The sequence below is a fragment of the Oryctolagus cuniculus genome, chromosome 7 (assembly GCF_051225735.1).
Source record: "Oryctolagus cuniculus isolate XC-2025 breed Fujian yellow rabbit chromosome 7, ASM5122573v1, whole genome shotgun sequence".
Classification (NCBI taxonomy): Eukaryota; Metazoa; Chordata; class Mammalia; order Lagomorpha; family Leporidae; genus Oryctolagus; species Oryctolagus cuniculus.
The window spans coordinates 165,286,554-165,295,000 of record NC_142873.1 but is presented as its reverse complement, the minus strand read 5'-3'; the positions used below and the strand labels follow the sequence as shown (position 1 = coordinate 165,295,000).

Below are 8,447 nucleotides of genomic sequence, written 5' to 3'. Positions count from 1 at the left end.
CCGGGAGAGGCCCCGACAGCCCCAGGGGAGGTGACCACAGGCAGCCTAGAGACAGCGGGAGGTGACCGCCGGCGGCCTCGGGACAGCGGGAGGTTCAGCATCCGGGAGAGGCCCCGACACCCCCAGGGGAGGTGACCGCCGGCGGCCTCGGGACAGCGGGAGGTGACCGCCGGCGGCCTCGGGACAGCGGGGCGCTACCCGCGGCCAGCATCCGGGAGAGACCCCGACACCCCCAGGGGAGGTGACCGCCGGCGGCCTCGGGACAGCGGGAGGTGCCAGCATCCGAGAGAGGCCCCGACACCCCCAGGGGAGGTGACCGCCGGCGGCCTCGGGACAGCGGGAGATGACCGCCGGCGGCCTCGGGACAGCGGGACGCTCCCCGCGGCCAGCATCCGAGAGGCCCCGACACCCCCAGGGGAGGTGACCGCCCGCGGCCTCGGGAAAGCGGGAGGTGACCGACGGCGGCCTCGGGACAGCGGGACGCTCCCCGCGGCCAGCATCCGAGAGGCCCCGACACCCCCAGGGGAGGTGACCGCCCGCGGCCTCCCCCGCGGCCAGGAAGCTGAACGTCGCCCCTGGGTCCCGCGGCTCCAGGAGACCCTCAGATGGCGCCGGCCGCGCCCCTCCTCCGCAATGCCCCCACCCCAGCCCGTCTCCGGCTCCCCCGGCTCCCCCGGGTCTCACGCGCGACCCTCCCTCAGCCGCTGGCCCTCAGGCTGGCGCATGCGCGCGAGTTCCCACGGCGCGCTCTCGCGACCCGATCTGCGGGCCCAGCTCACGAGCTCGGCGCCCCCGCGCGGCGGTTCCAGGGAAGAGGAACGCAGCCTCCCTGAGGGGGGCGAACGGCGCAGAGGCTGAGATCACAACTGCGCGTGCGCAGAAGCCCAAGCCTACAGCCCCCGGAACCCCTCGGGTCGCACCTCCCGCTGTGGGCGTGGCGCCTCCCAAAGCCTTCTGGGAAGTGTAGTTTTCGCGGCGGGGCCTTTGGGAGGAGGGATGGGCAGGTGGGGATTCTGAGCCGGCGCCGGCGCTGCACTGGATGCAGGCCCAGGCTTGGTGTTTCTGACGCTGATTCGAGTCCCAGCTGCTCCATTTCTGATCCAGCTCCTTGCTGATGGCCTGGGAAAACAGCGGAAGATGGCCCAAGTGCTTGGGCCCTGCACCCAGTGGGAGGCCGGGAAGAAGCTCCTGGCTCCTGGCTCCTGGCTTCAGGTCGGCCAAGCCCTGGCCGTCACAGCCAACTGGGGAGCAAACCAGCAGATGGAAGATCTCTCTCTCTTCTCTCTTCTCTCTTCTCTCTCCCCTTCTATCTGTAACTCTGCCTCTCAAATAAGTAAATCAATTTTAGGGGGAAAAGCAGAGCTATCTTCCACTGCAGTAATTCGTGCTAAGTCACTCCAGTGTTAGCGCTGGCTGCAGATCATCCCTTCCAGTCTCACCTACAGGTTTCGCTGGAAGATTACCAATGGACAGGGTCTGGTCATTAACGCCTCTTCTGTGTATTCAGGACAGGTAAAGTCCCATGATGATCCCGTAGCTAGTCACACGCCCTGAAATCAGCTTCCCTCCAGGAAGCAGCTTCTCATGTGAGCCAGTTGCTGAGAGCACAGCCCGGCACCACAGCCCCTAGCGAAGGCCACCTCCGTAGCCAGCTGTGCAGTCAGTGGGTCCACGGCAAAAAGGGGAAACATAACACAACAGAGAGCTGCCAGCCCCAGGTAAGGCTTCCTAGAGCAAAGCCAACACTGACGGAGCCTTGTCCAGGGTGCCCTGCACCGTGTGCCCAGCTCTTGTCCAGGGTGCACCGTGTACACGGCTCTTATCCAGGGTGCACCGTGTGCCCAGCTCTTGTCCAGGGTGCCCTGCACCGTGTGCCCAGCTCTTGTCCAGGGTGCACCGTGTGCCCAGCTCTTGTCCAGGGTGCACCGTGTGCACAGCTCTTGTCCAGGGTGCACCGTGTACACGGCTCTTGTCCAGGGTGCCCTGCACCGTGTACACGGCTCTTATCCAGGGTGCACCGTGTGCACGGCTCTTGTCCAGGGTGCACCGTGTGCACGGCTCTTGTCCAGGGTGCACCGTGTGCACGGCTCTTGTCCAGGGTGCACCATGTACACGGCTCTTGTCCAGGGTGCACCGTGTGCACAGCTCTTGTCCAGGGTGCACCGTGTGCACGGCTCTTGTCCAGGGTGCACCGTGTGCACGGCTCTTGTCCAGGGTGCACCGTGTGCACGGCTCTTGTCCAGGGTGCACCGTGTACATGGCTCTTATCCAGGTGCGCCGTGTGCACGGCTCTTATCCAGGGTGCACCGTGTACACGGCTCTTGTCCAGGGTGCACCGTGTACACGGCTCTTGTCCAGGGTGCACCGTGTACACGGCTCTTATCCAGGTGCGCCGTGTGCACGGCTCTTATCCAGGGTGCACCGTGTGCACGGCTCTTGTCCAGGGTGCACCGTGTGCACGGCTCTTGTCCAGGGTGCACCGTGTACACGGCTCTTATCCAGGTGCGCCGTGTGCACAGCTCTTGTCCAGGGTGCACCGTGTGCACGGCTCTTGTCCAGGGTGCACCGTGTACACGGCTCTTGTCCAGGGTGCACCGTGTACACGGCTCTTGTCCAGGGTGCACCGTGTACATGGCTCTTATCCAGGTGCGCCGTGTGCACGGCTCTTGTCCAGGGTGCACCGTGTGCACGGCTCTTGTCCAGGGTGCACCGTGTGCACGGCTCTTGTCCAGGGTGCACCGTGTGCACGGCTCTTGTCCAGGGTGCACCGTGTGCACGGCTCTTGTCCAGGGTGCACCGTGTGCACGGCTCTTGTCCAGGGTGCACCGTGTACACGGCTCTTATCCAGGTGCGCCGTGTGCACAGCTCTTGTCCAGGGTGCACCGTGTACACGGCTCTTGTCCAGGGTGCACCGTGTACATGGCTCTTGTCCAGGGTGCACCGTGTGCACGGCTCTTGTCCAGGGTGCACCGTGTACACGGCTCTTGTCCAGGGTGCACCGTGTGCACGGCTCTTGTCCAGGGTGCACCGTGTGCACGGCTCTTGTCCAGGGTGCACCGTGTGCACGGCTCTTGTCCAGGGTGCACCGTGTACACGGCTCTTGTCCAGGGTGCACCGTGTACACGGCTCTTATCCAGGTGCGCCGTGTGCACAGCTCTTGTCCAGGGTGCACCGTGTACACGGCTCTTGTCCAGGGTGCACCGTGTACATGGCTCTTGTCCAGGGTGCACCGTGTGCACAGCTCTTGTCCAGGGTGCACCGTGTGCACGGCTCTTGTCCAGGGTGTACCGTGTGCAAAGCTCTTGTCCAGGGTGCACCATGTACACGGCTCTTATCCAGGGTGCACCGTGTGCACGGATCTTGTCCAGGGTGCACCGTGTACACGGCTCTTGTCCAGGGTGTACCGTGTGCAAAGCTCTTGCTCTTGGCAAGCAGGGAGTGTACCCTTGTGTCAGACGCCTTGTGAAACACACTCTTAGTTCACACATTCTTAACAGTTCAGCCCCTATTTGTGATTAGTTGGGAGTTTGGACTTGGGAGTGAAATGTAATAGACAGAAACCCAACTGTAGGATTATAAATTTAATCTTTTCCCATCTTGTAGTGGTTACTACTATCTTTTTCAATTTGTGCTCATGTGAATCCCAAAGTATCAGAACACACGTGTAGTGCTCGCTTCGGCAGCACATATACTAAAATTGGAACGATACAGAGAAGATTAGCATGGCCCCAGCGCAAGAATGATACGCAAATTCGTGAAGCGTTCCATATTTAAAAAAAGAAAAAAGAAAAAGAACACACATGTAGATCTGTGATGGATTTTCTGGCCTGCAGACATTCATTCAACAAGGAAAGTGTCTAGAGCTCTTTGTGCAATGCACAGTCTTCATTCAACATGGAAAATGGCAGAAAGCTGGATATAAGCAGTATATTCTTTTTTTTTTTTTTTTTTTTTTTTTTTTGACAGGCAGAGTGGACAGTGAGAGAGAGAGACAGAGAGAAGGGTCTTCCTTTGCTGTTGGTTCACCCTCCAATGGCCGCCGCGGCCGGCGCGCTGTGCTGATCCAAAGGCAGGAGCCAGGTGCTTCTGGTCTCCATGGGGTGCAGGGCCCAAGCACTTGGGCCATCCTCCACTGATTTTGGCACTCCCGGGCCACAGCAGAGAGCTAAGCCAGTATATTCTATCAGGTAAGCATAAGAGATGGAAGATCGGGGCTGGCACTGTGGCACAGGGGGTTAAGCTGCCATCTGCGGCACCAGCATCCCATATGGGCGCTAGTTCAAGTCCCAGCTGCTCCACTTCCAGTCCAGCTCCCTGCTAATGTGCCTGGGGAAGCAGCAGAGGACAGTCCAAGTCCTTGGGCCCCTGCACCCACGTGGGAAACCCAGAAGCTCCTGGCTCCTGGCTTCATCCTAGCCCAGCTCCAGCCATTGCAGCCATTTAAGGAGTGAGCCAGTGGATAGAAGATCTCTCTCTCTGCCTCTGTTAGCTAGGAAGTTAAGTATGAGCTTATGTGTGAATGACAAAGGCTAAAAAGAAGACTTCCACGTCCAGCATATGCATCTACATCTCAAAGTCATCCCGATAATGTTTCAGGGGCAGCCAAGTGTCCACATCCTGCCCTGCCCCCTTCCACCTGATAACCTGCCAGGTGGAGGTCCCCGCCCCTTCTGCCTGACAAACCTTCCACAGTCTCCCAGGTGCAGCCCAGTCTCTGCATCTCAAACACCCTGCTCCGGATCCCCATTCTCTAGGGGGTCCTGCTCACCCTTCCTCTGAACCCAGGATGGCGCCAGCTAGGCTTCCTCCTGTCTGATACCTTCAGGGGAAAACTCAGATAGGAGCTTCTTACTATTTACAGCCATAAAGTCCTTTGTTTCAGGAGGAGATGTGTGAAGACAGAGACCCATCTCCTTAAAAACCCCCGGCCTAAATGTAGACCGGGCACTCTCTCCAGGTCCTGTCTGGAGAGGTGCCCATCCGTTCTTACGGATGTCCCTGCCCTAATAAACTTTCTACTTTCCACTACTCTGTCTCACGCCTGAATTCTTTCTTGCACGAAGACAAGAACCCTCAAATTTCTCCGGTAACACCTCTGTCTCTCTCTCTGTAACTCTGCCTTTCAAATAAATAAATCTTTGTTTAAAAATGATTGTATCAATTAATACCAAAGAAAATAATAAAATAACAAATTATTAATAGAAATTTAGATAAAAATAGAATAATCAGAAGTTAAAATATCCCTCCACATCATATATCATCATCAGCTTTTCCCACCAAATAGGTGTTTGAAGTGTTGATGCCAGAACTATTTTCTTATTGAGAAACTGCAAGGAAGTTTTCAAGCGCCACTAGAAGCAGTGCAACAGCCCCATTTACTATCACGAAGTTCAGATAGGGGTCCAGCGTTGTGGCATAGCCAGTAAAGCTGCCATATGCGATGCCGGCATCCCTGATGGGCACAGGTTAGTTCGAGTCCCAGCTGCTCCACTTCTGATGCAGCTCCTGGGAAAGCAGCGAAAGATGGCCCGAGTGGCTGGGCCCCTGCACCCGCGTGGGAGACCTTGGATCCCAGCTTCAGCCCGGCCCAACCCCAGTCATTGTGGCCATTTGGGGAGTGACCAGCAGATGGAAGACCTCTCTGTATCTCCTGCCTCTTTCTAACTCTGCCTTTCAAATAGATAAATCATTTTTTTAAAAAAAAGGTTAAGATAGACCTAACTATCTCCCCTTTTTAGGGCATAATCACGGATGCAGGTAGTCAACATTTAACATTTTTCCCTGAAGAAAGTCTTGTTTATAAGGTGAGTTAAGTCCCTTCCAGATGGACACCTTTTATCCATCCTATCAATAAAAGCATTGTCATAAATTTGTTCTTATTTCAACATTGTTTGAACTGAATGAACAGAAGAGAAGCCACAGCCACTTCATCCTGGTCTGTGTGCAAGGTTGGCCGTGGTGCTGCTGGGGAAGCGTAGACAGAGCATCCGTCTGGTGACATTCGGAGCTCACCTGTGCCCAGTGCTGCCCACTGCAGGACGCCCCGAGACTGACAGGACAGCTATGGGCGAGCTCATTGCAGCTTTGCCTGAGACCCTGGGAGTCAGAGGCACCCTGGGGCCCAGCAGGGGAACAAAATGAGGTGGACGCCTGCACAAAAGCTCAAAGTGTCAGGTTCAGTGAGCATCAGTCAAGAGTAAAGCAGCAGATGTACAGCCCACTAACACGCGTGTGTCCATCAGCCCACTAACACACGTGTGTCCATCAGCCCACTAACACGCGTGTGTCCATCAGCCCACTAACACGCGTGTGTCCATCAGCCCACTAACACGCGTGTGTCCATCAACCCACTAACACGTGTGTGTCCATCAGCCCACTAACACACGTGTGTCCATCAGCCCACTAACACACGTGTGTCCATCAGCCGTCTAACACACATGTGTCTATCAGCCCACAAACACAGTATGTGCATCAGCCCAGTGACACACGTATGCACATAAAAAAGTAACGTGCACATCTGGCATCACTGCGTGGCTCAAAAAGATACGTACACAGTCAACACCACAACCAAAAACACGGATCCTATACATTATTAGCTCAGCTGTCCAAGTGAGTCGGGGTTGGTGGTTCCAGAGAGCATCCAGTGGCGAGGTCTGGGTTCTGTCTCTGACACAGGAAGAAGCCGATGGGGCAGGCATTGCACAGCAGGCTAAGGCGCCACTTGGGACACCCCATCCCATATCCAAGTGCCAGCTCAGGTCCTGACTACACTGCTTGTGATCCAGCTCCCTGCTGAGGCATCAGGAAGCAGTAGATGCTGGCTCAAGTGTCTGAGCCGCTGCCACCGTCTGTTCAAGCATTTCAGCTCAGCTAACTTCTTCCCACAGCTGCCGTGTCCAGAGCTGAGGGGTCCGTGGCATTTCCAAAAAGCCACTCACGTGCCCCTTCCCGGAGGCAGGGCCTCCACCGTCCCCTCCACACCTCCCTCCCATCAGTCAGACTTCCTGGGACCGTCCAGGACCCCCACCCACCTCCTCCAGTCGGTGTCTCTGCTGAGGTGCCCCTGCTTCCACAGGCCTCCTGGCTTTCCTCTCCCACCCAGGGGCTGCCTCTGTGCCCTTCCGGGCTCTCTCCTCTGCCATCCCCACAGCTTCCACGGCCCCACCTGGCTCCGTTCTGTCGCCCTCACCCTTGCTCCTTATGCTCTGGCCTCCTTCCTGGCTGTTAAGACGTCACCTCCTCCTCTGCCCCAGGCCCTCCTCACTCCCCAGAGTTACCCCACCTGGATTATCTGTGCTTCCTCCTGTTTCCCCTTGGAGAAGAAGTCCCTTGAGCTCAGCAACGCTGCTCTGCCCCTGGTGAAAGCTGGGGCTGGGGAGGGCTGGGAACAGGTGCAGCCCCCCCAGCAGCCAGCGGCTCTGCGCGTCTCAGAACTTGCCGGAATGCTTCAGAATCGCACCACGGACAGCACAGCACCCACCCGTCTTAGCCCCTCTGGATTAGCTACATTTTGCTGCAAAGAAATTTTTAATTCACTTTTTTCCTTCTGAAGGCTCAAAAAACTTTAGTCTATCCTCGCAGAACAACCTACCAGACTCATTGGGGGAGTGTCCGTAAGCCCCCAGTGGGGGTCACCGTGCTGAGTGCAGGTCTGTTGAGGGCAGGCACACAGGTTAAAGCAGATCAGGTTTGTGAACTGGAAGACCACACCTTCACCACGCCCCTGTGTGACCTCATGTCCCCACCTGGCCACTCCTGAGTGCCCACCGGTTAACCACCCCCTTTGGAAGTGGATTAAAAGCCTGGGACACAGTATGCCTGCCCTCTCCTTTCCTGTAGGAAGATCCTTCTAGGCGAAGGTACATGCATCTCTGTCCCCTAAATAAATCCAACTGGATGGAAATTTCTTTACAGAAAGGAAGTCTTTCAGGGCCATTCCTGGGTCTGCAAGAAGTTGTGGTTTCTCTAAAGTCCCATCTGGAAACACACAGGAGAAAACATTTGGGGCAGTCTGTGTTGGGCTCCGTGTTGGGCTCCGTGTTGAGTTTTGTGTTGGGCTCCGTGTTGGTTTCCATGTTGAGTTCTGTGTTGGGCTCTGTGTTGGGTTCTGTCTTGGGCTCTGTGTGGGTTCCATGTTGAGTTCTGCGTTAGGTTCTGTGTTGGGCTGTGTTGGGCTCTGTGTTGGACTCCATGTTGGGTTCCGTGTTGAGTTCTGGGTTGGGTTCTGTGGTTCTGTGTTCAGTTGTGTGTTGGGCTCCATGTTGGGCTCCCACACCATCACACTTTCAACACGCGCTTCCTGTCTCACAGTTGCTGTGCATCGGAAACAGGATGCAGTCTGCAGGCTTCAGATCTACCCTCGGTTCCTATCCAGGGTCGTGGTCTCTTCTGAAGGTTTGTTAGGGGAACTCCACTTCTTCCTGAGACTCTGGCTGTGGTCGCATTGC

The 8,447-nt window shown here is 56.6% G+C and overlaps 1 protein-coding gene and 1 non-coding gene across 2 annotated transcripts in view; one reads left to right on the top strand and one right to left on the bottom strand.

The window, feature by feature from the left end:
* The window catches only part of NOC2L (NOC2 like nucleolar associated transcriptional repressor), a 70,483-nt gene that overhangs the window by 11,904 nt on the left and 50,132 nt on the right, over positions 1-8,447 (bottom strand). The window lies entirely within an intron of this gene.
* LOC149125867 (U6 spliceosomal RNA) lies at positions 3,668-3,774 on the top strand. The gene has a single exon (XR_016211464.1). It is a non-coding gene; the product is annotated as a U6 spliceosomal RNA (small nuclear RNA).